Here is a 15,334-nt window from a genome sequence, read left to right as displayed (position 1 = left end):
GAACTGAAGTTTTTACTCTGCCATTTGCTAGGAATTTATTTGCTTAAAAAGGAATTCAATGCAGGCTTTTCTGATGGCAAACAAAAAGATATGTCTCACTTAAGTTTCCCCAGATGAATCGTAAAATATAACTTAATATGCACATGCATCTGTTCTGTGGAAACTACGGACAGGAGGAAAATTATGTGAGTGTTTTAAAGGTTCTTTTGTAATGACAGGCACAATTGTATTTTGTTAATGCAAGCTTGAAGTTATAAAGAGGAAGAACAGTGCAGACAGAACATCTTTCTGTCCTTTCTGTTCCCTTTCCTTTCTTATTTTATATCTAGCTTAATAGGCTGATGCTATGAGAGATGTTTTCTTCGTGTTGCCCCTGAGATGTAGTTTTGTTTGTATTTATTTGCCTTCTAGAGCTGAATTCAGAGTTACAGAAGCAGTTCTGGCAGAATCTGTTTTTCTGGTTGCTTTAAACTATTAAGACTTCTATGATAATACTGTGGTTTACAGAAATTATGCAAAGAGACAATTGAATCTTATTTTCTGCCCTCAGATACCTGACCTGCTCTAGGATTACAAAAATCCACATTCCTGTTACATGACAGAGGTCAGAATTTACTGGCATCAATGGCAGCTGCTGCAGAGAGCAAAGCACTGAGGTATGCAATGTGATGAGCAAAATATGGAAAATTATATCTGTTATGTGGAGGTGGAGGGTGAATATTCGCTTGTGTTGTGCCTTTTGTTACCCAGCCAAGATTCCTTCAGTCTGTCACCAGTACAGCTTCTTGTTGACTGTGCTGTCTGTCTCTCAGGCGTGGAAATGCCATTTCTGCTTTCATCCTTGTTTTCCTAGCAATATGGTGAAGGGAAGAAAGAAGTTCTTAATATTAAAGAGAACAGTGCTGTAGCACTTAACGAGGTCAGAACTGGACATTTTGTCTGTATAAAGGCTAATGCAGCTGCTAGTAATGTACAGGAATAGTTAAGCCTACAGATTTTTGGCATGTTAGTTTTGGCACTGAAGGCCAATTAGTCTGTTGCGAGATAATGAAAGGTCACATTGATGGCATGGCAAAGAGAGCGTGAAGTCTGAACAGGAGGTTCCAGCATGCTGCCTTTCTGGAGTGTGCTGACAGAGACAGGTATGGTAACCAGGCAGTTGGGTCATCTGAGGCTTGAATTTCATAAACGGCAAGAAATGCCCTTGCATACAGGGAAAACCTCATTCCCAAATGCTATCTGTTCCTTCTATTACACTTAATCTTGATAAATCCCAGCCCAGAAGCAGACTGCCCAAATCTGGTTTGGGTGATACAACAATTTTAACTATTAAAATTGGGCCTCTCATCTACTGGATTTTAAAGATGTTTTTTGACCACAGTAAAGAGCTCTTCATCATAACCTTTCCCTTGTCTTTCCCCAGTACAAATTTATAGTTCTGAGAGCTGTCACTATACCTGTTGTTGTCAGTGCTGAGAGGCAAGAGGGAGAACAGAGAAATGTATTTATATTGCCAAAAATAAAAGCTTGTAGTGATCATAACTTTAATTCCTCTGAACTGAAAGTCATTCTCCCCAAAACATCCAACAACATAACCTGAATGAGGAGGAAAACAACTTGGTCATTATTTGAGACAAAGGCAATGTATTTCTTCTTTAAAATAATAACTTTTAAAAAATAAATAAATAAAAAGAGAGAGAGAAAAAAATAAGCTTCAAACAGTATTTTAAGTAGAGCTTCTCAATTTTTTTTTCCTCAAAGGATTTCTTTCACAGTATAAAACTTAGGGGAAAATAGATCATTTTCCAACAAATAATGTGGGTGGATGAAATCTGAAAAACATTCTATTTTCATTGTTAGAAATGAGGGGGTGGGGAGGTGGAATAGCCTTAAGTTCTTGAGAAGCAAGAAAACAAGTTTTTCAAGGACATAAAAAACCATTTTGTTACAGGTTGAAATCTGTAACAATAAAATTAGCTTTTGGGAGCATGAAGGCTCTCTTGCATTGAGGAAGCTAATGCATAATTAAGCTGAAGGTATTCTGATAGGTTGATATTTTCAGACTAGATTTAATGTATCATGGCTATATACAATACAGTTGTATGTCAAACCAATTCTGATGAGAACTGTTGTGCTGAATGCCTCTGAAAATTCAGCTCTGGCTCTCTTTTGAGAAAAGGACCTGTTCCTACTGGCTTGTTTTAATCTGAAGAGGGCATCACTTCCTTCAGGATGTCAGGTATTGTATGAAGCTCTAATTATATTTTGTAGACAAAGTGAAGCACAATTTTTCTTATTTTATGCAGAAGCTATAATAACCACATTAATTTGAGAAAGCAAAGGAAGTGTCAATATAAATTATGAATAGGTGTTATCTGCACAAATACACCAAAGAGAAAGCACGGGCATCTCTACTTCCTGCTCTTTGTGGAGATTCAGAACTCTGGTTGCTTAGCAAAGAGTGAAATGATGGCACTGCTAAATTATCCTGTCCTGAGAACAGGTGCTGATAATTCTGATTTTCATGGAGTTTGAGAGCAGAGGTGACCGTCTTCACTGACAGACATGTCAGAGCCCAATAATCACTTCTAATTAAAGTATATCCATCAGAAAGCAAATCAGCACATCTCATTACTTGTTTTGGTAGTTGATGTTAAATCTCTGCTGTCTTTGCAAAGTGAACTTTCTGTTTTCAATTTCCAGTTTATCCTTACTAAGATTTAGAGTGTAGAAATTCCCATTCTGTAGAGAAAAATACATTTAATTTGATGAATAATATTCTTTTGAATTTATTTTGCAAAGTTGTTTGGTATTTCCTCCAGCACTGCCATCATTGTGATTCTGGTTTTGCCATTTTCTTAGTGTTTTCTTTTACGAAGGGTACCTAGAGTGCATGGTAGTTTGTATCAGATCAACACTTGATTCTGGATCAAAAACACATTCATACTTCTACTCACAAGTTCTCATGTATTTCTACGGTCAGTTTTTGTTTTCAAGGCAATAATGAGGCAAATAGTGCAGATTTTTTATTTTTTTTTATGAAAGATGTTTAACTTGAGCAACAGTTCTGAAATGAGAAATTACATGCTCATGCATGTGTCCAGTCTGCATATGTCCATAGAGCGCTCTGCACAGTCTGTAGCCTCAGGCAAAGCAAATTGCTGGCTTGTCTGGAGAGATTTCATTTGCCTCCCACCGGCTTTGCAGAGCAACCTAATGTCTGCCTGTAGCTGAGCATGTCGATGTGTGCGAAACATGTCCTGGGACCCCTGCAGAATTATGATCCCTCACAGTAATACCAATATTAATAGCCTGAAGCTCACAAGAGTGCTGTCAGGGTAATGTCAAACAGAAATAAGAGACTGTGCCTGATTTGAACTTGTAAGTGTAAAACATTTAATGAGTCTTAAATTCAAACATTCACAAATATCACCAGTTACTTGTTGGTAAGCTTGGCATTGTATGTGCAAATAGCAGTGTGTGCCAGAGCCCATATAGTTTTAAAACTGGCATAGATTACAGGCTGTTTGTTGCTGCTTTCAAATTGAAATATAGCTTGGATGGTATTTGGTGGGACTGTATCTTTGGTGGGACTATATATTTGCTGTCTTTGTGATAGTCAGAAGAAACAAGAAGCTGTTCTTTTTTGTGAAGTCATAACTTGGGATTTGACTTGGTCTTTGTTGCACCTTATCCATATAATCCCTTCCTAACTTTTTTTTTTCTCACAGAAGAATTCAGGCGTGCATACATCATAATCTATTTTTAAAGCCCATCTCAACAAAATGCTATACTTGATCTTGTATCTGAGGTATTGAATTTTCAAGTTCAGGAACTTTCCTATAAAAAATGCAGTGTTTCAGTCCATTAGTTACTCACTTTATTTTGACCCAGCTTTAACTGGATTGAACATTGTGCAAATGAGAGCTGGGAAATGGCCTTCAGTAGAATGAATGATTTCATGATCTCCACTAATTTGTAATAGGACATTGACCACATTAAGGAGATGTTTTGTGATTTTTCTTTTTTTCTGTCTTAGAAAAGACTTCAGGCTACATACAAACAAAAAAATTTAAAAAATGGAGCTGACTGCTGTTTGTATTTGGTATCCGTCACTCAAATACTTTTCTATCATATACTTCTGAAGAACTTGTTAGAACTTTATAAAATCCCTTACATATATGTCGTGCATCTTCCTCTAATTTGTCCAACATGTTGCTCTCATTATAACAGAACCTGCAGCTCAGGCTTCACTTCAAACTGCTGTTCCTAGGAACCTGTTTCAAATCTATCCTCCAATCATCTGAAAATTCTTACTTCTCTAAGTCCTTAGTATTCAACAGGAGGAAGTCTGTCTTGGTAAAAAAAAACATCTGTTTGTGGATTAGTTTTTGTTGTTATTGTTGTTTTCCCCATTGGCAGTACTACTACCATTGGCAGTAGTAGCTAGCTAGCAAAGGGGAAAAAAATCTAGTATGGACTATGCTCATCTATAACAAGAAAATTCCCAGCAGGCTTCTAGGACAGCTTCCATGAAACAGTTGTCCAGCAGTGCTCTCCCATGCAGAGAAGGTTTTTGGCAAAATCCTTTCCAGACAGATTTCATAATAGAGCAAAGCAATGGGCACTCCCAGAGACAGAACACTTAATTGATAAAGGAGGAAGGATAAGATAGGGTGACGCAGTATCCTGAATTTATATCCAGTCCATTTAAAGACGTCATTTAAAAGTGCTGAAAAAGTATCCTGTGTGTGAACAATGAGATTGCTGGTGGGAGTTGTTCACAGACTGGGAGATTCCAGTCAATAAAAGCTGACATAGGGTTGAAACGATGCTGTGAAGAGGGTTTTTAAGAATGTCTACTGTTAACTGCATTTGATTATCAAGTCAGTCATTTTAAATTACATTTTCTGTGTATGAATCTTGAAATGGCTTTTAGGTCAAACTAATCAGAACAGTTAAAATCACCTTCTTGCTGTCCTATGGGGTCTCATTAACCCACACAGAAGAGGAAACCTGCCACTTCTTACTCTTTCATTTAATTTCTGCTCAAGTAACCAGCCTATTTCTGCTTGTCTGAGTTGTCACTTCATGAAAAGAAGCATTTATTAAAAACTCGAGATGAAATTTATTTTATTCTTTTTATTCATAAGATGGGGACTTACTTGTGGCACAGCCTTACTTCCTGATCCAACCAATATAGGAGTAGTCAGGGTGCCATATGTGCCAATGACCTAAACCCCCAAATCCCCTTGTGTATAAGCTTGGACTTGTACTGGGCAGGTGGAGTGCAGTGCTAACCTTCGTTCCAGTATCAATTGAAGCCTGCAGCATGTACTTTCACTGAAATAACCTGGTCTTTAGTAGAGAAAGCATGTATTTTATGAAGCTAGTAGATATAGATGCTTTAAATGCTCTAATTATAGCAACTTTGATATAAGATATCTAAACTAAGCTTAGAACCAACAGAGAGGCAACAGCTGATCTTCTAGGGAAAAAAAAATGGGCACTTGCATTCAGTAAGTTATCCATCATTCCTTCCTGAGATGGGCAGGTCTATTCACCTTCTCTGAGAGCCTTTTTCTCTCAATTGACTATATAAAAGCAGCCTAAACAAGGTGGTAGTATCAGATGCCTGATAACCGGGAGTTAATGCCTGCTAGCACTTGCTGGTCATCATTGTGCTGCTTAGCCTGCACAAGTTTACCCTGCACAGAAGGTGAGAGAAGACCACATAAACCCAGAAAGACCAAAGAAAGCAAAAGATAGCTTCAGCCCAGCAATACTGTTGACTGAGAAAGGGAAAAATATGATTTCCTATCCTTCCTCAGATTGTCTGTACATGTTAAATCAATTTGAGGATTAAATGGAAATGGTAATAGTAACAGTAATAGCATTTGTTAAAGCACAATTATTTTCAATGATATAAAAGTTCTTATGTTAGATGCTCTTAAGTATTGTCTGTTCAAAAGATGTTTTCCCATCTCTTCAGTCTTAGACCAACTACCAGGAATTTCAAAATCATAACTGGAAAGATAAAAAATGTGTATCTGGGACCTAATTTTGTCTTCTCATTTCAATATTAAATAGGATGTTCTTGTTCAGCTTCGGCCTCCAAAACTCATCTGCAAGTTTGACTAGGGAGCTGAATGGATTATTCAAAGCATGTATGTTTGCAGCTTCGAAGAGGATTGTTTTGATTCCATTCATTAGAACAATAGTGAAAATAGCATCCAAATGTACTCACTGTGACTGCCCATAATGCTTTTATGCATATGCATGAACACAGTCTTGTGCTGTCACATGGGCTCTGTGCGTCAGGTTGAATCGTGTTGTACTCACTAGTTATTATAGAAGCGCTTTCTCATCTGATTTCTTTCCTGTTATCAATTTAAATCTTAAAAGGCAAGCAAATAAATTTTCTCAGCCATCATCTTCTAAATTATGTACTAACATTTAAACACCAGCAAGTTTGAAGTCTGTAAGCATCTGCAGTCATTCAGTACTTTTGCTAAAGTAAATGAAACCACTGACCGTTTAGAACCAGTTGAGCTCTCTCTGGTGGCTAATTTGAGTTTTACAGCTTCTTATTTGTTTTGCTCAAGTCGTATTTTCTTTAAAAAATACTACCGGCTTTAACTTCTGACCAGTCACTGGTTATTGATTTGATTTAGTTCCAGGAGTGTGCTAATATTTTTTTTAAATAATGCCCCAAATTAAAATTGTTCTCCCTAATGTTTCTAGGTGTTTCCACGGTTATGATGCAAAAGATGGGTCTGATGGGAATACAGGACTCAAGTGATGCTCTGCCATCACTAAATCATAACAGTTGGAAAAGAGCACTAAGGTCACCAAGTCCAACTATCAACCTATCCCCACCATGCCCACTAACCATGTCCCCCAGTGCCACATCTCCGCAGCTCTTGAATGTCTGCATGGATAATGACCCCACCACTTCTCTGGGCAGCTTGTTCCAATAACTCACACTCTCCATAATTAGCACAGAAAAATGACAGTTTCCAGAGCCTACCCTCTTTGTAAGACAGCTCAGCTGTTTATCTTTGGGTTACAGTTAGGGGCTTCTTGGGCTAAGTACATCCCAGTTCCAGAGGCAGCTGTGCTGCCATGGTCTTGTTCATAGATTCTTTTCTTTTCTGAAAGCTGTGATAAATGCAGAGCTAGTGAGGGCAGGTCTCGGCACCCTCTGCAGCATAGTTAGCACAAAGATACAGTGGTAAAATGATACAATAGGCTGATGTGTGTGCTTGGATCAAGGCCCAGCTTCAGGTGGCAGCTTGGTATTAATTATTTTAACCTTGATGAGGCAGCAGCAGTTAGACCAACTGAAGACTTGTGAGGTCGTCCCACTCCTTCTTCCTGCTGAAATGCAGCTGTTCCCTAGGAGGTGTCATCCAGACACACATTCACTGTCTGACTGAACAGAAAATCCCAGGGGATGCCTGCACAGACTGAGTGTGGAGCTTTGGCCAGAGGAATCTCTTTTAAAGGAGGTGAAAATTAATGGAGATGAAAATGGTGGAGTGGGAATGCTTCCTGTGCTTGTCACACTTGCACAGGGAGGCCAAAAAAGGTTTGTCTGTTCCTGTCTGCTTCAGAAGTTGGGCAACAGTACAAGAGGCAAGGGTACCTCTGGTACAGCTAGAAAGTTGTACATATTTAATATTCCCACAGTCCTTCTGTCAAAACATTTTGTACCATGTGAGCTGAAAACAATGTAGTTCATAAAAATAATTTTATTTTTATGAAGTACATTTCTGTGATGAATAGCATCATAGAATATCCCAAGTTGCAAGCAACCCACAAGGATCATTGAGTCCAACTCACAGCTTCACACAGCACCATCCAAAGTTAGACTGTCTAAGAACACCGTCCAAATGCTCCTTGAACTCTGGAAGTTTGGTGCCGTGACCACTGCCCTGGGCAGCCTGTTCCATGCTCTCTGGTGCAGAGCCCAACCTGACCCTCCCAGGATGCAGCTCCATGCCATTCCCTTGTGCCCTGTCTCTGTCACAGAGAGCAGAGATCATCACTGCCCTTCTGCTCCCTGTGAGAAGCTGTAAGCTTCCATGAAATCTCTCCACAGCCTCTTCTGCTCTGGGCTTGACAAACCAAAGGACTTTAGCTGCTAGTCCCCTTTTGTTGGTCTGTTCAGGTGTTTGATTTTTCTAGTAAACAGGTTTGCCTGGGCAAGAGAGAAGGTGACTGGCTCTTATCACCCTGACTGCTATGCACTTTGTTTGGGGAACACTTTGTGATCCTCATAGGCTGGCATAGGTTTCTGTATTTTGTTACAGTAGGATTGGAACTGTGCATATTATTGTTCAAAAACTCAGAATTTATTTTTATAAGCATGCTTTACATGGCTGGAAAAGATTTGGGCCTCTGGAAAGAGAGAGATGAAAATAACAGGTGTCTTTGTCTGCTGGATCTTCATCTCCCTTATAACTGAAAACACGTTAAGGCTAATGCTTCAAGGCTAAAGAGACCCGGTTAAAGTTTACCTTTCCGCAAAGGCTAGCTAAAGGTACATGCATAATTTAAATCATACTTGCACTCTATTTTAAGGTTTTAGGTGAGACTTAAATGACTTATCAGCCTTAAGCTGTATCTTCCCCCTGAGAAGCAATCCGTATGCAAAAAGTAAATCAGAGGTGCATTAATTTCTTCAGTGCGTAACTTCAACGAGAAAAAGGGTATTTTTTTGTTTGTTTTATGACTTGAACCACCTAGAAAGCAATGAAAAAAGCAGCGCATCACTGAGATGCCATCTCTCCTCCTAAGCATGAAGGTAATGCTCTGTGACACTAATGTAGCCTTGCACCATCTGCTTTTTCAGTCAATAACACTCAAAGCTGTTTCTTTCAGAATTCATTCATTTTAAATGTTTAAATTTTCAGTGGAAAATATACAGATCGTATCGTTCTTCTCATATGATTTTGTTCATATTGGATTTATATATTTTAAAATCAAAAAGACTAAAACTGTATGTTAACAAGACAGAACTTAGTCCTGCAAAGTTCTTGGAGTAGATTTTTCCATGATAAGCTCTTACTGATATAGAGATACAAATCCTTAGGAGGTAAGGGGGTTATCTGTGTTATTCAGTAACTTTTAAAATAAATGTTTTAGAACAGATCCTAAGGAGGAAAATCAAGTACTCAATGTTTCTTTTTCAATAAATCTCATAATGAACTAAAAACTCAGGATAGGCTGACAAACATAATCAAGAGTTTTGTGCTTTTTAGGTCTGGGAAGTTGACATGTAAACTGTAACCTCGCACTGAATAGAGCTATTCAAACACACAAGTGTGGGTGTCAGCTCAAATCACATCTAACGTCATCTGGGGAAAGAAGAGGGGCATTAAAGAGTTATTCAAGGAGAAGTTATTTTCTCAGTGGCAAAACCTAAATATTCTCATACCAAATATTAAATATCAGTAGTCCTTCGATATTAAAAAATGCACCAAGTCCCTATCCCTGCAATATTATGCCCTTTGGTACTAGAGGCCACATGCAGTAGTGGTTTCTTCCAATCCCCATGCCTAAGGACAGGGGTACAGTCTTTTCTTGCAAATTTGGATCTATTTCCTTATCAAAGCCTTTGTCACCATCAGTTTATGCTGTAAATTCCTCCACTTGCCAGCGTAAACACTGAAAACAGTGAAGCTGTGGAAGAATTTAGAAGTCCTGTGCAGAGAAAATTTTGTGTTGGTAGTCTGCTAAGATACGTGTTGTGAAAACTAACTTTTGTAAATGCTCTTACTATTTGGGATGGCATTTTATTTATTAATCTATATTATTAATACTAATTATTTATGCATAAAGGTAAGTGTGCTGAAGCAACAGTGAGCCTGAGGAACTCTCCTGTGCACAAATTTGAAAGTATCACAGAGAATGCATTTGTATGGAAAAAATTGAAAGTGACACCAGAGGAGCTACTGTATAATGTGAACAGACAAAGCAAAAGGGCTACATGACAATCCAGAGAGAGAAAGAGAACTGTCAGATGAAATATAAAGGTGGAGCAATCACAGCACTCTAGGCTGTTTAACTCTATTGATGCCATTCCAGGAGGAGTGCCGGGATTTATCATACAGTTTACATTCATTATTCTGTGTATAACAAACCACTACGGCCTAGATAATAGTTATTAGATAAAGATGTCCTCAGTAGAGTTTCATATCAGCTTATACAATATACTCATATATATGTAAAGGATTAAAGCAGAGAAAGGGCAGAAGAACCTAGATATGCATTTTGCCTTCCTTAAATCAGCCATTTTTTCTAGGAGGCAGGTTAAGGATATGTTGAAAAGTAATGTTGCTATTTGCACTCAGTCTCTGTACTGGCCAGAAGCTATATTCAAAGGTCTTATTGAGTTGCAACCCATGGAGTGAGCACCTTAATAATATATATGTGTTTGTGTGAGTGAGTGAGTATGTATGTCTATATAAATATACACATGCATACACCAAGTTTCTTGTTCTCATGTGTAGCTGATATCCTGGCAGATCTGTCTCAAACTATGATGTGAACTGGCAAGTGGGCTGCCAAGACTGAGATGAAAGAGCATGACAGAGACTCTAGAGTATGGTAATATTATTCTCATCACAGCCATTCTTATACTGTTATTTTATTTATTTTTTGTTATATGCCTGGGGTATGCCTGACACATTGCAAGACAAAAGGAAAGATGCTTCGCTTGTGTCCTTAATTCATTTTGCTGTGAAACACACAGCTGTGCCTTCTGTAAAAGAAGAGAGGCAAGTTTTCTTATTTCTGTGAGGCATAAACCTTTCAAAAGCAAGAATTAGCATCCCAAATTGTAGGAACTCAAAAATAGTACCTGCAAGTTCTATGAGATACTTTAAGACCTGAACAAATTAATTCTGTGATTGTTATCTCATGGAAAGATTTTTCTTGCCTAAATATTTTCTTTTACAAAGAGATGACTTCAGATTTTTCACAAAAGTACAGTTAATGAGTGCTCCTCCTATGTCCCCCTCACCACTAGAAACTTGTTTCCCATTTCTGCTCTACAGAGATATAATTTATGTCTCAGTAGACTCACTGTATAACTCTTCTCTCTGTGATATGCCCTAGGTTCCCTAAATAAGGGCCTATTCAATTCTGTTTTTTTGGATCTTATCAAGGCAGTCCTTGAAGCAAATAGGAGTTACATTTATTAAGTAGAAATTTCATTAGTTATCACAGATGGCCAAGATAGCTTAGATTCTAAAAGGTGAACATATTCCTAAAGATGCTGGAGGTACCCTGAGAGGAAACGCTTCATGACTTTGAGGTGCTATATGCCTTAAAACTTTCTAGTCCTATGCTTTACCTTTTTTCTGGCATGAGAAGGATTATGCTTTGATAGCTGTAGTTCTCCATGTATCTGCTGATAGACCTTTGAATTAATGTAACAAAATGCCTCTGGTGAAAATTGCACCTTCCCTGAGTGATTTTGGCACTTGAATCTTTCTCAAGGGCTGAAATAGCCATGTGTGTGACATGCTCACACTCAACTAGATCAGAAATTGACAAGTGTCTTTATATATTTTTTTAATAGAACTGAGCTGGCAGTTGCCACATATAACCTAGTTTATTTAAATCCTCATCACAAAGGATTTATGAGTATGAATGGATGATTTAGAACTTTTTATACCTAGTAGATGAATGATCATACACATTTTGGTGGAAAACCAATGAATGCATAATATAAATAGATTGAACTTATAGTAAAGGATGATGAATATATTCAAATGGAATAATTTTGTTCTTTCACTCTAATTTGAGGTTAACAACAGAAATAATGGTGAAGTATTTAATGGTGTTAAGGTGGAATCCATGAGCTGGACAACCTTTCTCAGTGCATTTGTACCATTCATTGCAGAACAGAGCATTAATAGATGCTTTTGGTTTTCGTGCAAAAAAAAAGCAGTGCAAGCAATATAGTGGTATTTTATAGCAAGTTCTTTTGAGAGAGACCTGGGAACATGAGGTCCACTCACTGTTTTGGCCAAGCAGAGTCTTTGTGAGTAGACATAGCCAGATATGAAGAGAAGCAAAGACTAAGCACAGAGGAGTCCAAGAAAATGCTCATATAGCATTACTTTAAAGAAAATCAAGGAGTCAGACATTTGTTGTTGCTAGAAAGCAGCTTGGAATGGGAAGGAAATCATCCCAAACTTTGCATTCTGTTGTTTTTAGTTACTGCACTGTTCCAGGAAATGTGACTTTCTGGCTGTTCTTATTAAGTATGCACAACAGCAGCAAAGATATAAGGCAGTTAATCAAATTTATCAACTCAATAATCAAATTTATGTGAAAGCTGTGCATAATGACTGACTGATTGAAAAGTGGGTCAATGTGCAAAAACTTGTTAAAAACTTAAAAGTTCTGGGAGAACCAGAAATTATGCTTTTATGGTTTTTGTTTGTTTGTTTGTTTGCCTGTTCTTTTGCAGATGCAACAGTGAATGTACTCTTGAGCTTCCTACTTGGAGGCAGGCCGTTCAACATTATGTGGTTATATGAAAGTCTCAACTGAGAATACAATTATATTTCCTAATCCTTTTATAACACGCTAATAGCTGGGATCTTTCAAAATAAACTTAATTAAATTGTTCCCTTGATGTGCTAAGTTAAGCACTGAAACAACTAGCATGGCATAAATCATTTAACAGCCTTTATAAATGCATTTTTTCCTGGATTTTCATGCATCTGTGTCATGCTTGTACTCAGAATCACCAGATTCAGTTCCAGGAAATTCAGAGTACAGCCATGCATTTTGTGTTCAGAGCACAGAGATGGCTGCAGATTTGATGAGCAGAGGCGTCATTTCGCTTTTTGTCTCGGGTTTCAGCGAGGAATTAAAGGGAGAACAGGGAAGTTTCAGGATGTTAATGCACAGCACTAAGCTGGTCAAGCAATCCGCATGTTGTCAACACAAATCCTGTCCTTTATTATTGCATTTTCTGGTATTACCTAATTATATCTTGATAATATTCCATTTTGGCATGCATGGCCTTTCACCTCCATATTTAATGTAACCTCTCTTTTGCGTGTGGAAAACAGGCAGGGCTTGATGGCAGCGGGGCTGCTCCCGCACCGCACTTCCCGGGTGGTGATGATGTGTGAAATAGTGTCCTCTGCTGCACGAACCGACACAGTGCGCCTACTCTGAGTTGCCCCGCAGGAAGACAGACTGGAGGAGGAAAGCTTGAACAACAATAAATCCTGATCTAAAGGTAACATTTTCCCTGTTAACCTGAATATGATTTATCTTAATAACTAAATCGGCTGACAAAAACAGATGCCTTGAATGGCGGCTTGGTCCATTGCAAAAGCCTGTGACAGCTGTTGATATTGTTCCTGAGTATTGTCTCTTTCAGAAGAATAAAGGGGGTGGTTACATACTGCTTACAGTGTTCTTAAGTTGAAACTAAGGACATTTCACACTTCAGAACCACCTGAGCAGTGTGGAGAAGCTCAGTTCTGACTTCAGGTGCTGGACATCCAGGGAGGCTGGTAGCCCTGACTTTATGGTGACTAACTCAGCTTAAATTCACTGAACTTACAATCGTTACACAAGCCACGACAACAGAAAGCAAGAGCCATTACAGTGGATTTAGGTGTTAATGAAAGCAGTGTTTTAAATAGTGTTGGCTACTGCCTGTGCAGTACAATATACAGTAGCACTTTATAACCTAACTCGGCCATGGAGCATTTCTCCTGCCCCATTTTGTTGTTTCCTTCCAAAGACTTGTGCAGATTACATCACATGATGGTTCACTGATGCACAATAAAACATGAATTACTTTTCAAACTTTATTCAAAACAAAATGTGACATTTACTTGGCTTTTGTACCTCTCAGAGTACTATAGGAACAATGAGCAGGCATTCTTACATCCCTTTTATGCAAACTGGGACAGAGAGAGGTATTAGAAAAGTGTCCTCTTTATCAAACTTACTCCAGCTTTCCTACATCTATTGCTACTCTGGATAAATTCTTTAACTTTAGGAAGATAGGTTTGAGTGGATGAAATAAATTCTTGAATTAATCCAGGCTTTTTATTTTTTTTTAATAATATTACTGATGGCCCATTATTAGTAATTGACTTCACCATCAAATAGCTGACAACCAGCCTGAGCTTACACAATTAGCAGGAAATGTCATGTCTTTGTGGTCTCTCTCAGATTTTTTCCAGTTCTGATGATGTTATATTGGAGCATTCTCTTGATTATTTGTTTTTTTAACTTTCAGAATTTGAGAGTCCCAGTATGAATATGACATAATTTCTTTTCTAAGTTTCTTTATTCATGGTCTGGACCACTTTCTTGACAGCTGTAAGAAGAGAGTATCCTTCTCTTTAACTTGACTGCTGATATTTCTTTTTTATAAGGCAAATTATAAATAAATTATACTTAGGGGAATTGATTTGTAGGTGGAGTTCCCTGACACTTAATAGATAGTGGAAGCAATATGAGTCCATTGACCTGAGAAAGAATATTCTAGGAAGTATATGTTATGAATGAGCTTGCAGTACAATATGACAACTCAGTGATTTACCTTGGATGGAGGCAGATCACGTATCACAAATGGATGTAATCACAGTCATGCTATTTACTGGCTGTCGTGCTGCTCTTGAAAGACTGGGGTGAAGTGAAGTTTTCTTCTCGAGTTGTTGCAGGTATTTTGCTGTAACAAAATTGAGTGGAATGCATTCCCTTTACCACACTATTTCTGCACTGAGAATGTTACTGTTTTGGGAACCAGGTATTTTATAAAAATAAGTTTTGAAAACAAAACAAACTACCTGTTCTAGTCAGCATCTTTGTATGTACAAGCCTATTGCCTTATGCATTTATGCTTAGATTTTGTTGATGCTGATCAAGCAGTATTTTGAAAGATATGTCAGAAGATTTTCAAAAATCAAATTTTGACCATTTTCTAAGAAAAACCGAATGCAGTGGGTAATATAATCTTTGATCATAACACTCTAAATGATAAGAGGAAATGTATCCTTATGTTTTAAGGGTTAAGTGACAATTTTTGAACTAGATGTAGTTTTATTAAGAACAAAATACATTTTTGTGGCCTGAAAGATGCTTGGAGGCTTTTAGAGGAAAGTTTATCACCATATCAAGTAGCAAACAATACAGAAGAAGACAGACTATCAAATGAAGCAAGAAATAACACCATTATGTAAGATGTCAAAAATCTCTGCTATATTTGACATAGTGAGGAATATGATTGGACTGTTTGATATTTTCTGTTTGACCTTTTTACTCAATAAATTTGTGCAAGTTT

The 15,334-nt window shown here is 37.8% G+C and overlaps 1 long non-coding RNA gene across 1 annotated transcript; it reads left to right on the top strand.

The window, feature by feature from the left end:
- The first annotated feature begins 493 nt into the window (after window positions 1-493).
- On the top strand, window positions 494-15,334 carry LOC107315961. Its single transcript, XR_004307773.1, has 2 exons — window positions 494-656; window positions 13,098-15,334. It is a non-coding gene; the product is annotated as an uncharacterized LOC107315961 (long non-coding RNA).

Source organism: Coturnix japonica, chromosome 6 (genome assembly GCF_001577835.2).
Source record: "Coturnix japonica isolate 7356 chromosome 6, Coturnix japonica 2.1, whole genome shotgun sequence".
NCBI lineage: Eukaryota > Metazoa > Chordata > Aves > Galliformes > Phasianidae > Coturnix > Coturnix japonica.
The sequence above is the reverse complement of the archived record's forward strand: the minus strand, read 5'-3'. Positions and strand labels throughout refer to the sequence as shown.